Source organism: Triticum urartu, chromosome 6, assembly GCF_003073215.2.
Source record: "Triticum urartu cultivar G1812 chromosome 6, Tu2.1, whole genome shotgun sequence".
NCBI lineage: Eukaryota > Viridiplantae > Streptophyta > Magnoliopsida > Poales > Poaceae > Triticum > Triticum urartu.
Genome location: NC_053027.1, coordinates 54,151,833 through 54,179,786, shown reverse-complemented (window position 1 = coordinate 54,179,786; position 27,954 = coordinate 54,151,833).

Sequence of the window (27,954 nt, the reverse complement as noted above, 5' to 3'; positions counted from 1 at the left end):
AGCATGATTAAAGAGAAACTCTTCTTCGGTCTTCAAAATGACGAGAAACATCACCAAGAATTATTTAGACACTCCGGACGAATCAAAACGAAGAGGTTGAGCCGACGATGAAAAGAATTGTGAAAGATCTAGGAGAAATACATATGACTGATGATGAATCATTCTTACGTCAAACTTTGACAAGAACTTTGAGGATAGCTCCGGGGAAAATAAGAGTCAGGTAAGATCCTGGGAACAGACTTGTTGGTTAGGGCCCACTCAAAAGAAATAGCGTTGAAATGATTTAAAAGAGAGGTCGCATCGGTTGAATTAAATGACTTGAATGAGATAACATCCTCGAAAGATCTTGAAAGAATCTTGAATGACAAGACGAACCTTTTGAGAAAATTTGAGCACTCCGGGACAATTGAATAGCGAGAGGTGAAAGATTGAGAATTGCACTAGCATGAGAAAGCATTGAAAACGAGGAAAGGGATATGATCAACACCAAAAGCTTGACTTGAAACCACCGGAGAAGATAAAAGAAACGAAGAATGATGAACTAGAAGCTCCGTTAGTAACTTCATGAGAATCACCGGATAAGAACATGAAGGAAATAGAACGGAGGGACCTCCATAATAAAATGGATATTTGATAAAGAAATCCGAGTCCACGAAAAAAAAGGGGGGGGGGGGGGGGAAAAAACAAAGGCAACTTGGAGACGGATGAAACAAACACCGTTGAGAAGAACTGATCATTGATCTTGCGGAAGTTGAAATGATCGTATCCACTTGAAGAGAAGCACACCGGTTAAAAAGGATTGACATGACAATCTCGATTATCAAGAAGGATTAGTATTCACATAGAAATATGAGAAGACCGTTTAGGAAAGGTATGGAATCAACTCTTGACTTCGAAGAAACTCGAATACCACAACTCAAAACAAAAACAAAGGATTGGCTTGCAAAATAAGCCGAAACAAACATATGATAGAGATTTCATCCGAAGTTTTCATGGTGGGGCCTACATGGGCTCGATCGTACAACACCATGATGTACAAGGCAGTGCACATGACATACAAAGCGTCCCCGAGTCGGCATAGCCAAGGACTCTTTAAGACACAACGAGACCACTGTAAAACCGACCGTGAATAGGCGGACCACTAGACGTCGAACCCCAATTTCATATCATACATCTGTCGGAAAGATATCCTAAGAACTACTTGAATTCCCACCTATGAAACTCCCGAAATTTTCCCAGTTATGCAATCAGGTGTTGGGGATACAGGGGAAGCATAATATCTCACCCAAAACTAGCAAATCCTACATCCAGCTGTATCCATCCTTCAACACATAACCAAGAAACCTTCGGAAATCGTCTACCTCAACCTTCGAAAAGCATCCGTTATACAAGTTATGACAATACTCCCGAACTCCCGCCCCAGTACTGGGTGGCGTCGAGGTTATCTCACCAACGAACTGCATAAAAGAGATTTTCGATGTCGGCGTACTAAACTCAGGTATTCCAGAACTACAACAATAAAATTATGACGACAACACCTCAGAGCTCAAATCCCCGGGACACTTCCACAAAACCCCTGACAGGAGGCACCAAGACAATGTTCTCGTCATAAAACCATCGGAACGATTCCAAGATACCCGCGTGATCCTAAATTTCTTTTAGTGAAATTTGAGAAGAGAAGAGTCAAAACTCTACGTCAGGATGCCTTACCAGAGCGATGAGGAGACTGGGAAGTAAAAAGAATTCCTAAACTCTCCGATATATAATTCCTAAATGACTCAAAACATTTTACTAGACACAACTCGGCCGCTAAAAACGATCAAGTAATGGGGCTCCTAAGGTCGGGGAAGGCTCTGATACCAACTTGTAACGCCCTCGATGCGGCTATATCTCCCACGTGTCGAAGCACGACTTAGAGGCATAACCGCATTGAAAGCAATGTCGCAAGTGAGGTAATCTTCACACAACCCATGTAATACATAAGGGAAAGAGATACATAGTTGGCTTACAATTGCCACTTCACACAATTACATGAATAAAACATTACATCATCCAAATACAATCAAGGCCCGACTACGGAGCCAAAATAAAAGAAGAACCCCAAATGCGACAAAGGTCCCCGATCGACCCCACTGATCAACTAGAACGAAACAACATAAAGGACAAGATCTTCATAGAGCTCCTCCTTGAGCTTGGTTGCGTCGACTGCACGGACTCATCGGCACCTGCAAGCTGGTTTTGGAAGTATCTGTGAGCCACGGGGACTCAGCAATCTCGCACCCTCGCGATCAAGACTATTCAAGCTTATGAGTAAGGTAAAGGCATGAGGTGGAGCTGCAGCAAGCGACTAGCAAATATGGTGGCTAAACATACGCAAAAGAGAGCGAGAAGAGAAGGCAAAGCACGATCGAGAAACTATGATCAAGAAGTGATCCTAGAAGAACATACGTCAAGCATAACTCCAACAACCGTGTTCACTTCCCGGACTCCGCCGGAAAGAGACCATCACGGTAACACACGCGGTTGATTCATTTTAATTAAGGTCAACTTCAGGTTTTCTACAACCGAACATTAACAAATTCCCATCTGCCCATAACCGCGGGCACGGCTTTCGAAAGTTCAAATCCCTGCAGGGGTGTCCCAACTTAGCCCATCACAAGCTCTCATGGTCAACGAAGGAATAGACCTCCTCCCGAGACATTCCGATCAGACTCGGTATCCCGGTACAACAAGACACTTCGCCAAGTTAAAACTAATCCAGCAACACCACCCAGATGTGCCGACAAATCCCGATAGGAGCTGCACATATCTCGTTCTCAGGGCACAATGGATGAGCAAGACGTCGGGTAGGCCAGCCCAGAGTTGCCCCTGGTAGCCCCGGACATCGCTCGGTTGGACCAACACTCAGAGGAGCACTGGCCCTGGGGGGTTAAAATAATGATGACCCTTGGGCGCACGACCCCCAAGGGAAAAGAAAAGGCTAGGTGGCGAATGGTAAGACCAATGTTGGGCATTGCTGGAAGAGTTTTATTCAAGGCGAACTGTCAAGGGGTTCCCATTATTACCCAACCGCATAAGGGACGCAAAAACTGGGAACATAACACCGATATGACGGAAACTAGGGTGGCAAGAGTGGAACAAAACACCAGGCATAAGGCCGAGCCTTCCACCCTTTACCAAGTATATAGATGCATTAATTAAATAATATATATAGTGATATCCCAACGAGTATACATGTTCCAACAAGGAACAACAACTCCATGTTCCAACAAGGAACATACTTCAATCTTCACCTGCAACTAACAACGCTATAAGAGGGGCTGAGCAAAGCGGTAACATAGCCAAACAACGGTTTGATAGGACATGGTGGGTTAGAGGTTTGACATGGCAATTTGGGAGGCTTTAAATCAAGTGGTAGGCATCGTAGCATTGGCATAGCAAAAGAGCGAGCAATCTAGCAAAGCAAAGATAGTAGTGATTTCGAGGGTATGATCATCTTGCCTGAAATCCCGCAAGGAAGAAGAACGAGTCCATGAAGAAGACAAACGGACGTAATCGAACGGATCCTCACCAACGCGACGTTATCGAATCCAACCCGAAGAAGCAAACACCGGGAAGAAGCACACAACATAGTAAACAACCAACACATGAACATGGCATGATGCACAACCAAGTATGATGCATGACTGGTTTAAAGAAGCATGGCATGGCAAAGTGCACAAACAATCCTACAAATTAAGTGGAGCACAATATGCAACGGAGTTGCATATTGAAGAAAACACCACATGACCTATTTAGTTCTCTCTCGTTTAGGTAACCAACAAGATTAAATGTTGTTAACATGGCAAGAGGGTGAAGCAAAGTAAAACTACCTATCTAGTCAAGTTTAAATGAGGCCGGAAGCAACGAACAACAATTCCGGTAAATCCCCATAGCATATTTTTGATTTGGTGCGGTTATGCCCTAAACGCAATTTTAGAGTTAATAAACATGCAAAACAAGTATACCATGTTAAACTAGGCAAAATTCCACCCCATTTACATATTAAGTTTATTAAATTCGGAGTTACGGTTATTTAGTTATGAAATAAATCATTTTAACATGGCATAGGGGCAAAATTAATCAAACTGCATTTTAAATATTTTAAACATGGATGAAAATGACATATTATGGAACTAGATGCAATTCTAAGCATTTTTCATATTAGGAGTTTTTACATATGATGCATAGATCATGAGGTATAATATGCATGAAGACTAGGGACTAAACTGTAAACTGGTAGTCTCCTGGAATAAAAGCAAAAACACAACAGGGAAAAAACACGCATGGGCCGAAACTATGCAAAGGCCCAATAGTGCAGTGTGGGGCAGCTCACCCTGTGGGCTGCGGCCCAGTCGGTGAGGAGGCCAAGGCAGGCCGGCTGGGTCAAAGGAGGCCGGGCCTCGCGATCTGGCTCGAGAGGCCGGTTGACGAAGTGGTCAATGGCTGCGCTGCTCGTGCGCTCGTTCAGCTCGAACGAGGACAAGGAAGAAGGCAGGGGTCGAGGCCGACGCGTTACATGGCGGCGATGCTGGGGCTCCGGCAGGCGACGGGGAGGCCTGCAGGAGGCAGGATGAGCCGGACGACAAGGAGTTGCGGCGCTAGACCATACAAAGCCGGGGTGGTCGAGCAGGGGACGCGGAACCCGGGCGAGGCGAGGCTGGAAGGTTGCGGCGTGGCCCTCCGCTCGACATGAAGCAGAGCAGCGGCGACATTGGAGCGAGGGGAGGCGATGGAGCTTGCCGTGGTGACGGGCTCTAGGGCGTCAGGGACGGGTGAAGGACGGCGAAGCAGGATAGAGACGGCCGGACAAGAACTTGGCGCAGTGACGCGGCTTGATGCAGAGAAGACGACGGCGCGGGAGGGGGAAGACGAGGCCCGGCGGGCATGGGAGACTCGGAACGTCCGGATCCAGGGTGCGGGGTGAGACTCGAGATGTGTGGAGGCGCGGTGTGGTCGTGGCTGCAGGCGGAGCTGATGTTGGGAGCGACGATGCGACACTAGAGATGGCGGGACGGCCATGGAAGCTCCTACTTCTGTCCATAGAGGAAAAAAAGGAGAGCAGGGGAGGTCAGAGCGGCCACACACACACACACACACACACACAGAGAATCGGGGTGCACAACAGCGAGGTCTCACCGGCGAGGGGTGCCGGGTGACTAGCGGGCAAAGTCACGGGGCAGTATATGCCGAAGACGGTGGCGATGGGATCTCGAGGCCGAGCCCAGGCCATGGCAGCTTCCTTCCATTCCCTGGTGAAAACGAGACTGAGAGATGTGAGAGAGTGAAGCACAGGGAGGAAGGGATACAGGGCGCGGTCGCTTAAGTCGAGGTCGCCGGCGATGGCGCCGGTCGTCGGCCGACGAGGCGGGATGGAGGAGCACGGGGCTCGGGCAAGCGATTGGTGGGGATGGATTTTTGGATCGGTTTGTTGGTTGGTTGGGCACTGAAAGCAAAGAGAGTGGCGGCGGGGATGGATTGGATCGATGGAAAGGATGGGACAGGATCCTTAGGGTTGCCCATTATATATGCAGCTGGGTTAGGTTAGGGGCTAACGGAACCCTCCGATCGTAATCGGACGATCCCGGATAAAATAGCTAGGGAGTCCAAATAAGAAAACTGTGATGTTTTGTAGACGTTTGGGGATGATCCGGACCCAACGGTGACGACTGCCCAGGTCGGGTCCGGGACAATTTCGGACGCGCACGTGAGGGATTCGATGCACTGTGCAGAGAGGGTTTCGGACCGTGCGGTCGCATCGGACAACTCCGGAAGCGAAGAGGGGAAGGAGGATGGACTAGGTGGGCTGTGGCGAGACTGCGAGGGGGAGAAGAGAGAGAGAGAGGGCCCGACATCTGTTTTCGGAGACCGAAAACGTCCGACGTTAGACCGACTATAATGTCGCTATAGTTATCCGTTGGGCTATCAAACGAACTCCGAATGTGATGAAACTTGGCAGGAGGCCTACCTGCAACATAACAACACCACATGACAACTTTCAACCCATCAGTATCGGGGCGTTACAAGCGGCAGCGGGCGACGGCGGCGATGCGCGGTAGCAGCAGGCGGCGCCGGGCGACGAGGTGCGGCGTGGTTTCGGCGGCGAGGAGGTGGCGGCGGCTGCGGTTGGCGGGGCGGGGTGAGGAGGAGGCGGGGCGGGGTAGGTTATAAATGGGGTCGGGGGGGGGGGGGGGGGGGGGGGGGGGGGGGGGGGGGGGGGGGGGGGGGGGGGGGGGGGGGGGGGGGGGTTAAAAGGGGGGGGGGGGGGGGGGGGGGGCTTCTGGGGGGGGGGGGTGCGGCGGAGACCCGGAGTCTGGCTCAGACTCCGGCGGTGTTGGGCGGCAGGACTCCTCCCGCGGAGGAAGGTGGCGGCGGCTGCGGCCAGCCTGGGTCGGCTGGGCCTTTGGCCCAGTTGGGCGACAATTTTTTTAAATAAAATAAATTTTGCCTGAAAGAAAAAATCCTAATAATTTTTTTAAAAATACCAGAAATGATTTTCACTGTCCAAACCTAATATTTAGGACAAGGTGAATATTTTTCTGGCCTAAGAATGCAATTTTCAAAAATGCATATTTTTCTAATTTCAAATAAAATAGCAAATAAAATTCAAATAATAAAGAAGAATAATAATTTTATTCTAAAATTTCTCCTCCAATATCCCTCTCTTTTGAAGAAGTCATTTTATCTTCTCTCATTTATTTTTATTTTTGGAAATAATTGGAGAGAAAAATATTGAAATCAAATTGATCCTCTTTTCAAATTTGAGAAAAATTCAAATATGAAAATATGTGAAACCTCCAACTCTCTCCTTGAGTCCTTGAGTTCCTTCAGATTTCTAGGATCACAACCAAATGCAAATAAAATATGATATGCATATGACGACATATGTATAACATCCAAATTGAAAATTGGGATGTTACATGCCTACCCCCTTAAGATGAATCTCATCCTCGAGATTCGGGTTGGCTAGAAAATAGGTGTGGGTGGTCCTTCCGTAGGTCTTCTTCTCGCTTCCAGGTGGCTTCTTCCTCGGTATGATGGCTCCACTGAGCTTTGCAAAACTTTATAACCTTGCTGCGTGTAACCCGGCTGGCAAACTCGAGAATCTTGACGGGTTTCTCCTCGTAGGTTAGGTCACTATCCAATTGAATTGCCTCCAGGGGCACTGTATCTCTTAGAGGAATGTCGGCCATCTCCCCATGGCACTTCTTCAACTAGGAGACGTGAAACACATCATGAACTCCTAGCAATCCTTCGGGTAACTCCAACTTGTAGGCCACTTCTCCCATACGTTCTAGAACTCGATATGGTCCTACAAATCTCGGGGCTAACTTTCCCTTAACTCCAAATCGTTTAACACCTCGCAGTGGTGACACACGAAGATATGCTCTATCTCCAATTTCATAGACTACCTCCTTGCGTTTTGTATCGGCATAACTCTTCTGCCTGGACTGAGCTACCTTCAGTCTATCTCGAATCAACTTAACCTTCTCTTAAGACTCCTTAATTAAATCTGGTCCAAACAACTGACGATCTCCTACTTCATCCCACATCAACGGTGTCCTGCACCTTTTTCCATACAAAGCTTCGAAAGGGGCCATCTTCAAACTAGCCTGATAGCTATTGCTGTATGAGAACTATGCGTAAGGGAAATTATCATCCCAACTAGATCCATAATATAGCGCACATGCTCTCACCATGTCTTCCAGAATCTAGTTGACTCTCTTGGTCTGTCCATCTATCTGCGGTTGAAAGGCTGTACTAAACTCTAGCCTAGTACCCAAAGTCTGGTGCAGCTGATTCCAAAACTTCGAGGTAAACTGTGTCCCTCTATCTGATACGATGGTCCTTGGAACTCCATGCAAACATACGATCCTCATCATATATATATCTTGGCCAACTTCGCGCTTGTATAATTGGTTTTCACGGGAATAAAGTGAGCCACTGTGGTCAAGCGATCAACTACTACCAAGATAGAGTCATATCCCGATTGTGTCCTAGGTAATCCGGTGATGAAATCCATGCCAAGTTTATACCACTTCCATTCTGGTATTGACATAGGCTGTAGTAATCCTACTGGCTTCTGATGTTCTGCCTTCACTCTCTGACATACGCCACATATTGCTACATACTAGACAATATCCTTCTTCATACCTGTCCACCAAAAACATTCCTTCAAATCCAAATACATCTTGGTGTTTCCGGGGTGTATCGAGTATGGCGAGTCATGAGCTTCCACTACTAGGGAAAAGCCTAGCAACAACGCGGGTTTTGGGTGTATCAGTAGCACGGGTTCCCGCGCTATTGATACGGCGCCACAGCTAACTGGTAGCAGTAGCGCGTGTTGACACACGCTACTGCTATACATGGTTAGTTGTAGCTTGCGTTGGAGACAACGCTACTGCTCAATTATCTGTAGCAATTCTTATACCCCCTGCTACTACTATTACTTTCAAAAACAAAAAAATCTTGATCTCTTGCGTGTTGTCAATGGCAGCAGTGGTTCGATCTAGCGATGGTTGGGGTTGCCGGAGGCATGAACGGACAGCGACGGACTAGATCCGACGGTAGCTGTTGGAGAGGGCCCGTTTCTATGAAAGAGCAAGGCAACGGCGTGGGGCTCCTCTTCCCGACCATGCCAGATAGCTCCTGGTCGTCCATGGCGACGACCTGAACGGGCATGGACATGAGGGTGAGTCAAACTAGAGGGAGAGAGAGAGAAAAGGAAAACCGAGGGAGAGAGGAAGGTGATGGAGGGAGCAGCGGGGCTAGTCACCGGTGGCGAGGTGCTCCAGTGTGGTGGCGCAAGGCGGCAGCCTCCTAGACGCCGGTGGAAGACTGGCGAGCTCCTAGGCCCTGGTGGCGCAAGGCGGTGGCCTCTTTTAGCGCCATGGAGGAGGGGCACATGGGCAAGAGGTCCATGTGAGAGCGTATGGAAAGAGAGAGAAGAGAGTGGCGGAAGAGAGGAGGGATTTGGGGGAGGAGATGGGGATTTCAGGGCTCTTAAAAACCCTATACTTAGTAGTACCGAGGGGTACAAACCCATGCATGTTTGTCGGTGGAACCGGTCTCACGTAAACGTACGTGTAAGGTTGGTCCGGGCCGCTTCATCCCACAATACCGTTGAAGCAAGATAAGACTAGTAGCGGCAAGAAAGTTGACAACATCAACGCCCACAACAAATTGTGTTCTACTCGTGCAAGAGAACTACGCATAGACCTAGCTCATGATGCCACTGTTGGGGAACGTTGCAGAAAACAAAAATTTTCCTACGGTTTCACCAAGATCCATCTATGAGTTCATCTAGCAATGAGTGATCGGATGCATCTACATACCTTTGTAGATCGCGAGCGGAAGCGTTCAAAGAACGGGGATGAGGTAGTCGAACACGACGTGATCCAAATCACCGGAGATCCTAGCACCGAACGGAAGGCACCTCCGCGTTCAACACACGTACGGTCAGCGTAACGTCTCCTTCTTCTTGATCTAGCAAGAGGGAAGGAGAGGTTGAGGAAGATGGCTCCAGCAGCAGCACGACGGCGTGGTGGTGATGGAGCTGCAGTACTCCGTCAGGGCTTCGCCAAGCGCTATGGAGGAGAAGGAGGCAACCAAAGGCATGGATGAAAAAGCCATCCTTCCCCCACTATATATAGGAGGGCCTAGGGGGGGGGGCGCCAGCCCTAGGAGATCCAATCTCCTAGGGGGGCGGCGGCCAAGGGAGGTTTCCCTCCCCCCCAAGGCACCTAGGGGTGCCTTCCACTTGTGGGACTCTTCCCCTTTGGAAACCCTAGGCGCATGGGCCCCTTGGGGCTGGTGCCCTTGGCCCATGTAGGCCAAGGCGCACCCCCTTACAGCCCATGTGGCCCCCCGGGGCAGGTGGACCCACCCGGTGGACCCCCGGGACCCTTCCGGTGGTCCCAGTACAATACAGGTGACCCCGAAACTTGTCCCGATGGCCGAAACAGCACTTCCTATATATAATTCTTTACCTCCGGACCATTCCGGAACTCCTCGTGACATCCGGGATCTCATCCGGGACTCCGAACAACATTCGGGTTACTGCATATACATATCCCTACAACCCTAGCGTCACCGAACCTTAAGTGTGTAGACCCTACGGGTTCGGGAGATATGTAGACATGACCGAGACGACTCTCTGGTCAATAACCAACAGCGGGATCTGGATACCCATGTTGGCTCCCACATACTCCACGATGATCTCATCGGATGAACCACGATGTCGAGGATTCAAGCAACCCCGTATACAATTCCCTTTGTCAATCGATATGTTACTTGCCCGAGATTTGATCGTCGGTATCCCAATACCTCGTTCAATCTCGTTACTGGCAAGTCACTTTTCTCGTACCGTAATGCATGATCCCGTGACCAGACACTTGGTCACTTTGAGCTCATTATGATGATGCATTACCGAGTGGGCCCAGTGATACCTCTCCGTCATACGGACTGACAAATCCCAGTCTTGATCCGTGTCAACCCAACAGACACTTTCGGAGATACCCGTAGTCTACCTTTATAGTCACCCAGTTACATTGTGACGTTTGGTATACCCAAAGCACTCCTACGGAATCCGGGAGTTACACGATCTCATGGTCTAAGGAAAAGATACTTTGACATTGGAAAAACTCTAGCACTTGCACTAGAGTCAATAATCTAGTTACATTGTGATGAATCGAACACCCATGGAATTCTGGTGTTGATCATGTTTTGCCCTAGGGAGAGGTTTAGTCAACGGATCTGCTACATTCAGGTCCGTATGCACTTTACAAATATCTATGTCTCCATCTTGAACATTTTCACGAATGGAGTTGAAGCGACGCTTGATGTGCCTTGTCTTCTTGTGAAACCTGGGCTCCTTGGCAAGTGCAATAGCTGCAGTGTTGTCACAGAAGAGTTTGATTGGCCCCGGCGCATTGGGTATGACTCCTAGGTCGGTGATGAACTCCTTCACCCATATTGCTTCATGTGCTGCCTCCGAGGCTGCCATGTACTCCGCTTCACATGTAGATCCCGCCACGACGCTCTGCTTGCAACTGCACCAGCTTACTGCCCCACCATTCAAAATATACACGTATCCGGTCTGTGACTTAGAGTCATCCAGATCTGTGTCGAAGCTAGCGTCGACGTAACCCTTTACGATGAGCTCTTCGTCACCTCCATAAATGAGAAACATTTCCTTAGTCCTTTTCAGTTACTTCAGGATATTCTTGACCGTTGTCCAGTGTTCCTTGCCGGGATTACTTTGGTACCTTCCTACCAAACTTACGGCAAGGTTTACATCAGGTCTGGTACACAGCATAGCATACATAATATAACCTATGGCCGAGGCATAGGGGATGACACTCATCTCTTCTATATCTTCTGCCGTGGTCGGACATTGAGCTGAGCTCAATTTCATACCTTGTAACACAGGCAAGAACCCCTTCTTAGATTGATCCATATTGAACTTCTTCAATATCTTATCAAGGTATGTGCTTTGTGAAAGACCTATGAGGCGTCTTGATCTATCTCTATAGATCTTGATGCCTAATATATAAGCAGCTTCACCAAGGTCCTTCATTGAAAAACTCTTATTCAAGTAGGCCTTGATGCTGTCCAAGAGTTCTATATCATTTCCCATCAAAAGTATGTCATCTACATATAATATGAGAAATGCTACAGAGCTCCCACTCACTTTCTTGTAAACGCAGGCTTCTCCATAAGTCTGCATAAACCCAAACGCTTTGATCATCTCATCAAAGCGAATGTTCCAACTCCGAGATGCTTGCACCAGCCCATAAATCGAGCGTTGGAGCTTGCACACCTTGTCAGCATTCTTAGGATCGACAAAACCTTCCGGCTGCATCATATACAATTCTTCCTTAAGGAAACCATTAAGGAATGCCGTTTTGACGTCCATTTGCCATATCTCATAATCGTAGAATGCGGCAATTGCTAACATGATTCGGATGGACTTTAGCTTCTCTACCGGTGAGAAAGTCTCATCGTAGTCAACCCCTTGAACTTGTCGATAACCCTTAGCGACAAGCCGAGCTTTATAGATGGTCACATTACCATCCGCGTCTGTCTTCTTCTTAAAGATCCATTTATTTTCTATGGCTCGCCGTTCAACGGGAAAGTCAGTCAAAGTCCATACTTCGTTTTCATACATGGATCCTATCTCGGATTTCATGGCTTCTAGCCATTTGTCGGAATCCGGGCCCGCCATCGCTTAGTTCGAAGGTTCACCGTTGTCTAACAACATGATTTCCAAGACAGGGTTGCCGTACCACTCTGGTGCGGAACGTGTCCTTGTGGACCTTCGAATTTCAGTAGGAGCTTGATCAGAAGTATCTTGATCATTATCATTAGCTTCCTCTCTAGTCGGTGCAGGCACCTCAGGAACATTTTCTTGAGTTGCGCCATTTTCCGGTTCAAGAGGTAATACTTCATCAAGTTCTACTTTCCTCCCACTTACTTCTTTCGAGAGAAACTCCTTCTCTAGAAAGGATCCATTCTTGGCAACAAAGATCTTGCCTTCGGATCTGAGGTAGAAGGTATACCCAACAGTTTCTTTAGGGTATCCTATGAAGACGCATTTTTCCGACTTGGGTTCGAGATTTTCAGGTTGAAGTTTCTTGACAAAAGCATCGCATCCCCAAACTTTTAGAAACAACAACTTAGGTTTCTTACCAAACCATAATTCAAACGGTGTCGTCTCAACGGATTTCGACGGAGCCCTATTTAAAGTGAATGCGGCAGTCTCTAAAGCATAGCCCCAAAAAGATTGCGGTAAATTGGTAAGAGACATCATAGATCGCACCATATCTAATAGAGTGCGATTACGACGTTCGGACACACCATTACGCTGAGGTGTTCCAGGCGGCGTGAGTTGTGAAACTATTCCACATTTTCTTAAGTGTGTGCCAAATTCGTGACTCAAGTATTCTCCTCCACGATCTGATCGTAGAAACTTGATTTTCCTGTCACGTTGATTCTCAACTTCACTCTGAAATTCTTTGAACTTTTCAAATGTTTCAGACTTGTGTTTCATTAAGTAGACATACCCATATCTACTCAAGTCATCAGTGAGGGTGAGAACATAACGATATCCACCGCGAGCCTCAACACTCATTGGACCGCACACATCAGTATGTATGATTTCCAATAAGTTGGTTGCTCGCTCCATTGTTCCTGAGAACGGAGTCTTGGTCATTTTACCCTTGAGGCATGGTTCGCACGTGTCAAATGATTCATAATCAAGAGACTCTAAAAGTCCATCTGCATGGAGCTTCTTCATGCGTTTGACACCTATGTGACCAAGGCGGCAGTGCCACAAGTATGTGGGACTATCATTATCAACCTTACATCTTTTGGTACTCACACTATGAATATGTGTAGCATTACGCTCGAGATTCATTAAGAATAAACCATTCACCATAGGAGCATGACCATAAAACATATCTCTCATATAAATGGAACAACCATTATTCTCGGATTTAAATGAGTAGCCATCTCGAATTAAACGAGATCCCGATACAATGTTCATGCTCAAAGCTGGCACTAAATAACAATTATTGAGGTTTAAAACTAATACCGTAGGTAAATGTAGAGGCAGTGTGCTGACGGCGATCACATCGACCTTGGAACCATTCCCGACGCGCATCGTCACCTCGTCCTTCGCCAGTCTCAGCTTATTCCGCAGCTCCTGCTTTGAGTTACAAATGTGAGCAACTGCACCGGTATCAAATACCCAAGAGCTACTACGAGTACTGGTAAGGTACACATCAATTACATGTATATCACATATACCTTTTGTTTTGCCGGCCTTCTTGTCCGCTAAGTATTTGGGGCAGTTCCGCTTCCAGTGACCACTTCCCTTGCAATAAAAGCACTCAGTCTCGGGCTTGGATCCATTCTTTGGCTTCTTCCCGACAGCTTTCTTGCCAGGCGCGGCAACTTCCTTGCCGTCCTTCTTGGAGTTCTTTTTACCCTTGCCCTTCTTGAACTTAGTGGTTTTATTTACCATCAACACTTGATGTTCCTTCTTGACTTCTACCTCTGCTGATTTCAGCATTGCAAATACCTCAGGAATGGTCTTTTGCATCCCCTGCATATTGAAGTTCATCACAAAGCTCTTGTAGCTTGGTGGAAGCGACTGGAGGATTCTGTCAATGACCGCGTCATCCGGGAGATTAACTCCCAGCTGAGTCAAGCGGTTATGTAACCCAGACATAGTGAGTATGTGCTCACTGACAGAACTATTTTCCTCCATCTTACAGCTGAAGAACTTGTCGGAGACCTCATATCTCTCGATTCGGGCATGAGCTTGAAAAACCATTTTCAGCTCTTCGAACATCTCATATGCTCCGTGTCTCTCAAAACGCTTTTGGAGCCCCGGCTCTAAGCTGTAAAGCATGCCGCACTGAACGAGGGAGTAGTCATCAGCACGTGTCTGCCAAGCGTTCATAATGGCTTGGTTCTGTGGGACGGGTGGATCACCTAGCGGTGCTTGTAGGACATAATCTTTCTTGGCAGCTATGAGGATGATCCTCAGGTTCCGGACCCAGTCCGTATAGTTGCTGCCATCGTCTTTCAGCTTGGTTTTCTCTAGGAACGCGTTGAAGTTGAGGACAACGTTGGCCATTTGATCTATAAGACATATTGTAAAGATTTTGGACTAAGTTCATGATAATTAAGTTCATCTAATCAAATTATTCAATGAAATCCCACTTAGATAGACATCCCTCTTCTAGTCATCTAAGTATAACATGATCCGAGTCAACTAGGCCATGTCCGATCATCACGTGAGATGGACTAGTCAACGTCGGTGAACATCTTCATGTTGATCGTATCTTCTATACGACTCATGCTCGACCTTTCGGTCTTCTGTGTTCCGAGGCCATGTCTATACACATGCTAGGCTCGTCAATTCAACCTAAGTGTTTGCATGTGTAAATCTGTCTTACACCCGTTGTATGTGAACGTTAGAATCTATCACACCCGATCATCACGTGGTGCTTCGAAACAACGAACTGTCGCAACGGTGCACAGTTAGGGGGAACACTTTCTTGAAATTATTATGAGGGATCATCTTATTTACTACCGTCGTTCTAAGTAAACAAGATGCTAAACATGATAAACATCACATGCAATCAAATAATAATAGTGACATGATATGGCCAATATCACATAGCTCCTTTGATCTCCATCTTGGGGCTCCATGATCATCTTGTCACCGGCTTGACACCATGATCTTCATCATCATGATCTCCATCATCGTGTCTCCATGAAGTTGCTCGCCAACTATTACTTCTACTACTATGGCTAACGCGTTTAGCAATAAAGTAAAGTAATTTATATGGCGTTTCTCAATGACACGCGGGTCATACAAAAAATAAAGACAACTCCTATGGCTCCTGCCGGTTGTCATACTCATCGACATGCAAGTCGTGATTCCTATTACAATAGCATGAACATCTCATACATCACATATATGTCATTCATCATTCATCACAACTTTGGCCATATCATATCACAAAGCACTTGCTGCAAAAACAAGTTAGACGTCCTCTAATTGTTGTTGCAAGTTTTACGTGGCTGCAATAGGGTTCTAGCAAGAACGTTTTCTTACCTACGTGAAAACCACAACGTGATTTGTCAACTTCTATTTACCCTTCATAAGGACCCTTTTCATCGAATCCGCTCCAACTAAAGTGGGAGAGACAGACACCCGCCAGCCACCTTATGCAACTAGTGCATGTTTGTCGGTGGAAACGGTCTCACGTAAACGTACGTGTAAGGTTGGTCCGGGCCGCTTCATCCCACAATACCGTTGAAGCAAGATAAGACTAGTAGCGGCAAGAAAGTTGACAACATCAACACCCACAACAAATTGTGTTCTACTCGTGCAAGAGAACTACGCATAGACCTAGCTCATGATGCCACTGTTGGGGAACGTTGCAGAAAACAAAATTTTTCCTACGGTTTCACCAAGATCCATCTATGAGTTCATCTAGCAACGAGTGATCGGATGCATCTACATACCTTTGTAGATCGCGAGCGGAAGCGTTCAAAGAACGGGGATGAGGTAGTCGAACACGACGTGATCCAAATCACCGGAGATCCTAGCACCGAACGGAAGGCACCTCCGCGTTCAACACACGTACGGTCAGCGTAACGTCTCCTTCTTCTTGATCCAGCAAGAGGTAAGGAGAGGTTGAGGAAGATGGCTCCAGCAGCAGCACGACGGCGTGGTGGTGATGGAGCTGCAGTACTCCGTCAGGGCTTCGCCAAGCGCTATGGAGGAGGAGGAGGAGGTGTTGGAGAGGGAGAATGAGGCAACCAAAGGCATGGATGAAAAAGCCCTCCTTCCCCCACTATATATAGGAGGGCCTAGGGGGGGGGGCGCCGGCCCTAGGAGATCCAATCTCCTAGGGGGGCGGCGGCCAAGGGAGGTTTCCCTCCCCCCAAGGCACCTAGGGGTGCCTTCCACTTGTGGGACTCTTCCCCTTTGGAAACCCTAGGCGCATGGGCCCCTTGGGGCTGGTGCCCTTGGCCCATGTAGGCCAAGGCGCACCCCCTTACAACCCATGTGGCCCCCCGGGGCAGGTGGACCCACCCGGTGGACCCCCGGGACCCTTCCGGTGGTCCCGGTACAATACCAGTGACGTCGAAACTTGTCCCGATGGCCGAAACAGCACTTCCTATATATAATTCTTTACCTCCGGACCATTCCGGAACTCCTCGTGACGTTCGGGATCTCATCCGGGACTCCGAACAACATTCGGGTTACTGCATATACATATCCCTACAACCCTAGCGTCACCGAACCTTAAGTGTGTAGACCCTACGGGTTCGGGAGATATGTAGACATGACCGAGACGACTCTCCGGTCAATAACCAACAGCGGGATCTGGATACCCATGTTGGCTCCCACATACTCCACGATGATCTCATCAGATGAACCACGATGTCGAGGATTCAAGCAACCCCGTATACAATTCCCTTTGTCAATCGATATGTTACTTGCCCGAGATTCGATCGTCGGTATCCCAATACCTCGTTCAATCTCGTTACCGGCAAGTCACTTTGCTCGTACCGTAATGCATGATCCCGTGACCAGACACTTGGTCACTTTGAGCTCATTATGATGATGCATTACCGAGTGGGCCCAGTGATACCTCTCCGTCATACGGAGTGACAAATCCCAGTCTTGATCCGTGTCAACCCGACAGACACTTTCGGAGATACCCGTAGTCTACCTTTATAGTCACCCAGTTACATTGTGACGTTTGGTATACCCAAAGCACTCCTACGGAATCCGGGAGTTACACGATCTCATGGTCTAAGGAAAAGATACTTTGATATTGGAAAAACTCTAGCAAACGAACTATACGATCTTTAAGCTATGTTTAGGATTGGGTCTTGTCCATCACATCATTCTCCTAATGATGTGATCTCGTTATCAATGACATCCAATGTCCATAGTCAGGAAACCATGACTATCTGTTGATCAACGAGCTAGTCAACTAGAGGCTTACTAGGGACATGTTGGTGTCTGTTATTCACACATGTATTACGATTTCCGGATAACACAATTATAGCATGAATAAAGACAATTATCATGAACAGGGAAATATAATAATAATGCTTTTATTATTGCCTCTAGGGCATATTTCCAACATCATGCTCATCCTCACGAAAACCCTTGGCTTTTCCTTTGCTCATCCTCTCCTTTATCTCAGCAATTTCCTTATCATCCTTCTCAGCTTCTCGAATCTTTCCTAATAATGTGGACTGAACCTCCATTGCTGCAGCGAAACCTCTTGGAACTATCTCAATCAAAGTTCCTTGAGATCGCCAACTAATTAACTCCTGCGGCAATCCTGCGCTTAAGAGGGTATTGACATAACTCTTGCGGCTCAAAGCGTCTACTAAGACATTGGCCTTTCCTGGATGATAATGCAACTTCATATGTTGATCCTTTATGAGCTCCAACCATCTCCCCTATCTGAGATTTAGCTCCTTCTACGTGAAAATATACTTCAAACTCTTATGGTCCATGTACACATCCCAACGGTTTCCAATAAGAAAGTGTCTCCATGTCTTGAGCGCATGCACTACGACTGCTAACTCCAAATCATGCGTAGCATAATTCAACTCGTGAGGTCAAAGCTGACGTGAAGCATAAGAAACAACTCTTCCATCCTACATAAGTACACCTCCAAGTCCTAGGCGAGAAGCGTCGCAATAAACTTGGAAATCCTTGCGTATATTCGGAAGAATTAGCACTGGGCCGTAACCAAACGTTTCTTTAAGTCCTGAAAACTGGCTTCACATTATTTTATCCATTTGAACGTGGTGTCCTTATTCAACAACTCTGTCATGGGTTTCACAATCTTGGAAAAATTCTCAATGAACCTCCTATAATGTCTTGCGAGTCCCAGAAAACTGCGGATCGCTCCAACTAAGGTGGGTGCCAACCACGCAGTGACAGACTGAACCTTGGTAGGGTCTACCGCTATACCTTCTCCTGATATAACATGTCCAAGGAATCCAACTTCCTTCAACCAAAACTCACATTTGCTGAACTTGGCATATAGCCGATCTTCCCTAAGCTTCTTGAGCACTAATCACAGATGTTCCTTGTGTTCCGCTTCATTCTTCGAGTACACCAAAATTTCATCAATGAACACAAAACACACTTATCCGAAAACTCCATGAACACCTTATTCATCATACTCATAAAATAGGCAGGGGGGTTAGTCAGTCCAAAAGACATGGCCGTGTACTCCTATAGCCCATACCTTGTCATAAAAGCTGTCTTAGGTATATCCTGTTCTCGGATCTTCAACTGGTGGTATCCTGATCGAAGATCGATCTTGGGGAATACTTTGGCTCCCTGCAACTAGTCAAAGAAATCATTGATCATCGGTAGTGGGTACTTGTTCTTGATCTTCACTTCATTCAACGCACGATAATCAATAACCATTATGAAAGATCCATCCTTCTTCTCAACTAAGAGCACTGGGCCTCCCATGGTGATGAACTTGGTTGGATATATCCTTTTTCCAGTAACTCCTTGATCTGTTTCTTAATTTCCTCCAAATCATTAGTGGGCATCCGGTACGGTCTCTTCGATATTGGTTCGGTGCTTGGCAACAACTCTATTAAAAACTCTATGTCTCGATTTGGCGGCATGCCTGCTGGTTCCTCTGGAAATGCATCTGGGTAATCCTTCACAACATGCACTTCTTCCTGAACAACTCCTGAGAGGGAATTTACTTGGGTCCTCCTTGGCGTATGCCTGGATACATACTTGATCCTCTTTCCCTTCGGGTGGTGAGTAAAATTGACTACTAGCACAGTCGATGTTTCCTCCATACTACGATAACCAATCCATGCCTAGTATTATATCCAACCCTTGTGACTCCAAAATTATTAGGTCTGAGGAAAAACGTGGCTACCAATGGTTAATGGTAACAGATCACACCATCGGCTAGCCATATACTCTGCTCCTGGCGAGCTTACTAACATGGGCGACCTAAGGGCTAAGGTTAGCAACTTAAACTTGTCCACAAATCCCCTTGATATGTATGAATGTGATGCACCAGTGTCAAAAAGAACAAGAGCGGTAAATGACTTAATAAAAAACTTACCAATCACAGCGTGATGACCCACAAGTGTAGGGGATCTATCATAGTCCTTTCGATAAGTAAGAGTGTCGAATCCAACGAGGAGTGGAAGGAAATGATAATCAGTTTTCAGTAAGGTATTCTCTCCAAGCACTGAAATTATTGGTAACAGATAGTTTTGTGATAAGGTAATTTGTAACGAGTAACAAGTAATAAAAGTAAATAAGGTGCAACAAGATGGCCCAATCCTTTTTGTAGCAAAGGAAAAGCCTGGACAAACTCTTATATAAAGGAAAACGCTCCCGAGGACACATGGGAATTATCGTCAAGCTAGTTTTCATCACGTTCATATGATTCGCGTTTGGTACTTTGATAATTTGATATGTGGGTGGACCGGTGCTTGGGTACTGCACTTCCTTGGACAAGCATCCCACTTATGATTAACCCCTATTGCAAGCATCCGCAACTACAAAAGAAGTATTAAGGTAAACCTAACCATAGCATGAAACATATGGATCCAAATTAGCCCCTTCCGAAGCAACTCATAAACTAGGGTTTAAGCTTCTGTCACTCTAGCAACCCATCATCTACTTATTACTTCCCAATGCCTTCCTATAGGCCCAAACAATGGTGAAGTGTCATGTAGTTGACGTTCACATAACACCACTAGAGGAAAGACAACATACATCTCATCAAAATATCGAACGAATACCAAATTCACATGATTACCTATAGCAAGACTTCTCCCATGTCCTCAGAAACAAACGTAACTACTCACAAATAATATTCATGTTCATATTCAGAGGGGTATTAATATGCATAAAGGATCTGAACATATGATCTTCCACCGAATAAACCAACTAGCATCAACTACAAAGAGTAATCAACACTACTAGCAACCCATAGGTACCAATCTGAGGCTTTGGGACAAAGATTGAATACAAGAGATGAACTAGGGTTGGAGATGAGATGGTGCTGGTGAAGATGTTGATGGCGATTGACCCCCTCCCGATGAGAGGATCGATGGTGATGACGACGGTGACGATTTCCCCCTCCCGGAGAGAAGTTTCCCCGAGAGAACAGCTCCGCCGTAGCCCTAGATTGGTTCCGCCAAGGTTCCGCCTCGTGGCGGTGGATTTTCTTCCCGAAAGCTTGCTTATGATTTTTCCCCGACGAAATACTTCATATAGCCAAAAATGGGCATCAGAAGGCTGCCAGGGGGCCCACGAGGCAGGGGGCGCGCCTAGAGGTAGGGCGCGTCCCCCACCCTCGTGGACGGTGGGTGGCCCCCCTCTGGTACTTCTTTCGCCCAATATTTTATATATATTCTGAAACATGCTCCCGTGAAGTTTCAGGACTTTTGGAGTTGTGTAGAATAGGTCTCTAATATTTGCTCCTCTTCCAGACCAGAATTCCAGCTGCCGGCATTCTCCCTCTTCATGTAAACCTTGTAAAATAAGAGAGAATAGGCATAAGTATTGTGACATATTGTGTAATAACAACCCATAATGCAATAAATATCGATATAAAAGCATGATGCAAAATGGACGTATCAACTCCCCCAAGCTTAGACCTCGCTTGTCCTCAAGCGAAAGCCGATATCGAAAAATATGTCCACATGTTTAGAGATAGAGGCGTTGATAAAATAAAATACGGACATGAGGGCATCATGATCATTCTTATAACAGCAACATATATAAATATTGTCATAAGATTTCTTATGCTAAAGTAACAATTCATTCACAATTTCAAGTATGAGTCAGAAACTTCATTGAGAACCAACAAGCTATAATCTCAGTCATTGAAGCAATTGAAATTTACCATAACATAGGAAAGAGTCAATAGAAGTGCTTTTCAGCAAGTCCACATACTCAACCATTATTTAGTCTTTCACAATTGCTAACACTCACGCAATACTTATGGGTATGGAGGTTTAATCGGACACAGAGAAAGATAGGGGCTTATAGTGTTGCCTCCCAACCTTTTACCTCAAGGGTAATGTCAACAATAATAGTTCATGATAACTTACATCCAATTGGTTATATATATATATGGATCTTTCCAACATAATGTGCTTGCCAAAGGATAAAATGTAAAAAGGAAAGGTGAAGATCACCATGACTCTTATATAAGGTATAAGATAAGAATAAAAGATAGGCCCTTCGCAGAGGGAAGCAGAGGTTTTCATGTGCTTTTATGGTTGGATGCACAAAATCTTAATGCAAAAGAACGTCACTTTATATTGCCACTTGTGATGAGGACCTTTATTATGCAGTCTGTCGCTTTTATTGCTTCCACATCACAAGATCGTATAAAGCTTATTTTCTCCACACTAATAAATCATACATATTTAGAGAGCAATTTTTATTGCCTGCAACATGACAACTTACTTGAAGGATCTTACTCAATCCATAGGTAGATATGGTGGACTCTCATGACAAAACTGGGTTTAAGGATATTTGGAAGCACAAGTAGTATCTCTACTTGGTGCAAAGAGTGTGGCTAGCATGAGAGGGAAAGGCAAGCTCAACATGTTCGATGATCCACGACAATATACTTTATTTTGGATATAGGAAAACATAACCCATTATGTTGTAAACGCCTCCCGGGTTGCCTGCTTGGGCGACTCCAGAGGCGATACGAGATCTAGCCAACAACCCTCATCCTGGATCTCTCCCCGCCGCCGCCGTCGCCGGCTCCGCGGCAACGGCGGCGGCGCCCTGCCGTCAAAGATGGAGGGCATGGTGGGCATGTGGTGGCGGCGCTTCCGTTGGTTTGTGCATGGGCGACGGCGGAACAGAGGCCGGCAGCGTCAGTGATCCAGAGACTCGTGGCTTGATTGGAGTCTTGTCCTCCGGTGCGGTGCTGCTGCAGCAGCTTGGACATGCAACGTCCTTGATCTGTGAGCGTCTTAATCAAGATTTGCAGATCGGCCTGCCACCGATGCAGGTGGCACCAGGATGTGTGCATGCGCCAGCGACTGGGGTCTTGGGTGTCGTGGTTTCGCAGCTGCTGGACCGGGTTTTTAGTATGCCAACGTCATCTCGCTGCCTAGGCCAGCGTCAGATCCAATCGGATGCGGTGCTGGTGTGCATGTGCCTCTTTGCTGGTTGTGGACCGCGCTGTCGAGGTGCTGGCCTTCCGCGCATGCGGTGGTCAACCGGTGGCGAAACGCTCCATGACATGGTGATTTAGATCTGATCAGCCAGATGAAGGTGACTGCAAACATACTGCAGTGATTTCCTATGGCTCCACGAAGGCGGTGGTCATCGAATGGTCTACGGGAGGGTTCATCTCTTCTGATCCGATGGTTGACTGCGGTGAGATATAAATTATGAACAATAACTTGATGCAGAGGGATGGTTGTGCAGTGACGGTGCTCATCGCATGTAGCTGCCAGGATCGTGAAAAAGTGGTGGCGACAACACATTAGTGACTTCAATGGCGGTGCTACTCGAGTACCCAGTCTTGAACTCCGGGGAGAAAACCTAGGTCAGACCCGAGTGGTTATATCTGGCAATGGCGATGTATTTCCTAACCTTGTTGAAGGCATTGCTCGGGTATGTTCGGACTGATTCTTCAGGTTGAAAATCTAGATTCTGGCCTTGTGGTTGGATCCAGCGATGGCGACACTTGAGTGTCACTCCCTTCTTGAAGGCGTTGCTTTTGAAGAACCTCGTCGTAAACGTGTGTCATGAGATGGTTGGTGCGGATATGGTCATTGTTCTAGTTTGTCGATCGTAGATCTGATCGCTTCAGGGTTTTTTTCACCTATGTATTAGCTTTGGTCTTAAATGACTTTGCTTTTTGTCGGCATGGTTTTGCGTGTGCTTGAGTTGGTATTGGCTGTGTGCATCCTAGTTATGCAGAGGCCGGGTGTATGCTCATCATGTTTTGTATCTTCTTGATGCTTCATTTTGAGTCAATAAAATTCATCCTTTGTCAAAAAAATTACGTTGTCTTCCTTGTCCAACATCAACTCTTTATCATGTCATATTTTAATGAGTGCCCACAATCATAAAATATGTCCAAGATAGTATATTTATATGTGAAAACCTCTCTTTCTTTATTACTTCCTATTAATTGCAACGATGACCAAAACTATGCTTGTCATCTCTCAACAATTTTTATTCATCATACTCTTTATATGTGAAGTCATTACTCTCCATAAGATCCATATGATCTCTTTATTTCTTTTTATTTTTTCTCTGTTATTTTATTCCCGCAAGATCATAGCAAAATAATCAAGCCCTTGACTCAACAATAATCTTTATTATATATAGCTCATGGACTTGATTACATAGAGGGATCATGAAGCAAAACTCAAAACTAGATCATACTAAAACTTTTATTCTACTAGATCAAGATATTACCAAAAGGACCGAACTAAGAAAAACGGTAAAGATAGGAGTGTGATGGTGATACGATACCGGGGCACTCCCCCAAGCTTGGCAGTTGCCAAGGGGAGTGCCCATACCCAATACTCAGTTCCTCGGAGGTGGTGGTGATGGAGTAGTTGATAATGTAGGCTTGTCGTCCATCTTCCAAGGCATAGGCTCACCATCATAGAAGGATGATCGAGCCTCCGGGATCCTCGAATCTGCAGCCAAACTCATCCTCTTGAATCTATATTCATACTCACAATTTTGGTTTTGCAGGTCATAGATCTGGGCTTGGAGGTGCTCGATTTTCTCGTGAAGCTTGAAGATGGTTGATACGTCTCCAGCGTATCTATAATTTTTGATTGCTCCATGCTATATTATCTACTGTTTTGGACTATATTGGGCTTTATTTTCCACTTTTATATTATTTTTGGGACTAACCTATTAACTGGAGGCCCACCCAGAATTGTCGTTTTTGCCTATTTCAGTGTTTCGAAGAAACGGAATATCAAACGGAGTCCAAATGGAATAAACCTTTCTGGAACGTGATTTTCTTCCCGAATATGACCCAGGAGACTTGGACCCTACGCCAAGGAAGCTTCGAGGTGGACACGAGGTAGGGGGCACGCCCTATACCCCCAGGCGCGCCCCCACCCTCGTGGGCCCACCGAAGCTCCACCAACGTACTTCTTCCTCCTATATATACCTACGTACCCCCAAACGAACAGAGAGGGAGCCAAAAACCTAATTCCACCGCCGCAACTTTCTGTATCCACGAGATCCCATCTTGGGGCCTGTTCCGGAGCTCCGCCGGAGAGGGCCGTCATCACGGAGGGCTTCTACATGACCATAGCCTCTCCGATGAAGTGTGAGTAGTTTACCTCAGACCTTCAGGTCCATAGTTATTAGCTAGATGGCTTCTTCTCTCTTTTTGGATCTCAATACAAAGTTCTCCCCCTCTCTTGTGGAGATCTATTCGATGTAATCTTCTTCTTTTTTGCGGTGTGTTTGTTGAGAACGACGAATTGTGGGTTTATGATCAAGTCTATCTATGAATAATATTTGAATCTTCTCTGAATTCTTTTATGTATGATTGGTTATCTTTGCAAGTCTCTTCGAATTATCAGTTTGGTTTGGCCTACTAGATTGGTTTTTCGTGCCATGGGAGAAGTGCTTAGCTTTGGGTTCGATCTTGTGGTGTCCTTTCCCAGTGACAGAAGGGGCAGCAAGGAACGTATTGCATCGTTGCCATCGAGGATAACAAGATGGGGTTTATTTCATATTGCATGAATTTATCTCTCTACATCATGTCATCTTGCTTAAAGCATTACTCTGTTTTTAACTTAATACTCTAGATGCATGCTGGATAGCTGCGACGCCCGGGTAATCAAGCTACAGTAACCTCTGCTAATGATGCCACACGTCACCTCGATTACTGTTGCTAATCTCGCGTTAGTTCGAAAACGGTTTGATTTCAAATTCAAAATCAAGCAAACATTAAAAGTTATCAAATATTAAAACTAAAATGTTCAGGGTGATTCAAATAATCCATATTAAATATTGGTGAAGAAACCCCACTGTTATAAAATCTTTAAATACTCTAAAGCGAATAAAACAGTAGCAAAACAATTATTGAAATGCCTTTTATAATTAATAAAATGTTAAGCTATCCTATTTAGGGACTAAACTTTATATGGTAGTGGGTTTAGTGGTAGTACTAATTTAGGGGTCATTTTGTACTTTACAAAGCTAAAATTAAGGAGGAACAAAGTAAAACAGAAAAGAAACAAAATACATAAAAGAAAATTAAACAAAAAAAACAAAAAAAGGGCCGCGTGGCCAACTGGACCTCGGCCCAGCCAGTGACCCAGCTGGTCCCAGCCGCCCGAGTGGGCCGGCCCACCCTGCGCCCTAGCCTACTAATCCCCCCACGACCGAAACCCTAACCTACCCCCACCCCCGCTCTCCCCACGACGCCCCCCTCCTCTCTCCCGATCTGGATCGGGATCCAGAGGAGGCCGACGCCGCTCGACGCCGCTCCGCGCCTTGAGCTCGCCGCCCCCCCACGCCAGGACGCCGCCACCTCGCCGTCCTCCTCCACTCCGTCGCGCGTCCCCGTCCCCCTCCACAACGGCCCTCCCCGGCCTCCACCGACGCCCGCTGCCGCTCGGCCATGCCCTTGGCCGCGGCTTCCACCCCGCGCGTGCTCCGGCCCCGCGCTCACCGCTGCCGCGCCGAGCCCTGGCCGCGCGCCGCTCCGCTTGGCTGCGCCTGTCGCCCCGTCCCGACGCGCCTCGCCTGCGCCGCTCGCTCGCCGTGGCCGGCATCCATGCCCGCACGCGCCCGCACGCGCCCGCCTGGGCCGTCCCGTGCCACCGCAGCCCCTCCCGCTCCTGCCTTTTGCCTTGGCCGTGCGCGCCTGCGCTGCGCGCCCCCTTGTCGTGCTGCTCCGGCGCCCTGCCGTGGCCAGTGCACCGCCGTGGCCAGCACCCCCTGGTAACATGGGCGTGCGCCCAAACGGGCAGCGCCCAGCGCCCGCATCCGCACCTGTGCGCCGGCGCCCGCTAAGGCCCCCTGACCCAATGACATGTGGGGCCTAGCCCCTGGAACGTTTATAAAAAAAGATTAAAAGGAAATAATAAAAATATATATTAATTAATTAATTGGTTAATTAAATTAATTAACTTAACTAATCCTGATTAGATTAACCTAATAACTAATTAAACTAATTAACTACTGTTAATTAACATAACTAATCTATTAACTAAACTAATTAACCTGGTTAATTAGTTAACAGACAATGACATGTGGGTCCCACTGGACCCACCTGTCTGTTTGACTGGTCAACCGACCAGTTGACCTGCTGACATCACTCTGATGTCATGTCTGCGTCATCATTCATTGTTCTGGATAATGTTGGGTTTAAATAAATAATTAAAATCAGAAAATGATTTAAATCTTTAGAAAATCATATCTTTTAATCTGTAATTTGGATGAAAATACTTTATACATGAAAGTTGCTCAGAACGACGAGACGTATTTGAATACGCAGCCCGTTTATCCTACACGCATCCCTAGCATAGCGAACACGCAACTTTCCCCCTCCGGCTCCTCTGCCCGAAAACGCGAAACACCGGGGATACTTTCCCGGATGTCATCCCCCTTCACCGGTATCACCTACTACCGCGTTAGGGCACCTCTAACGCCGTTACTTGTCATGTCATGCATCACTATGCATATGCTTGCAATATATTTATTGTTTCTTCCCTCTCTTCTCTCACTAGACACCGAGACCGACGCCGCTGCTACCCAGTATGACTACGGTGTTGACGACCCCTCTCTCTTGCCAGAGCAACCAGCCAAGCCCCCCCCTTTGATCACCAGATATCGCCTACTCTGCTCTGATACCACTTGCACTAGAGTAGTGTAGCATGTTACTGCTTTCCGTTAATCCTATCCTGATGCATAGCCTGTCCTTGCTACTACTGTTGTTACCATTACCTGCTATCCTACTGCTTAGTATAGGATGCTAGTGTTCCATCAGTGGCCCTACACTCTTGTCCGTCTGCCATGCTATACTACTGGGCTGTGATCACTTCGGGAAGTGATCATGGGCATATACTATACACTTTATACTGTTACATTACTTGTGATGCTGTTCAGAGATGGGGGCTGAAGGGGCAGGTGGAGCCATCCTAGTATCGGTCGGCGGCGGTCAACGCCAACGGGCAGCGAGGCGGGGCACAGCAGCGGTGTAACACCCTCGATGCGGCTATATCTCCCACGTGTCGAAGCACGACTTAGAGGCATAACCGCATTGAAAGCAATGTTGCAAGTGAGGTAATCTTCACACAACCCATGTAATACATAAGGGAAAGAGATACATAGTTGGCTTATAA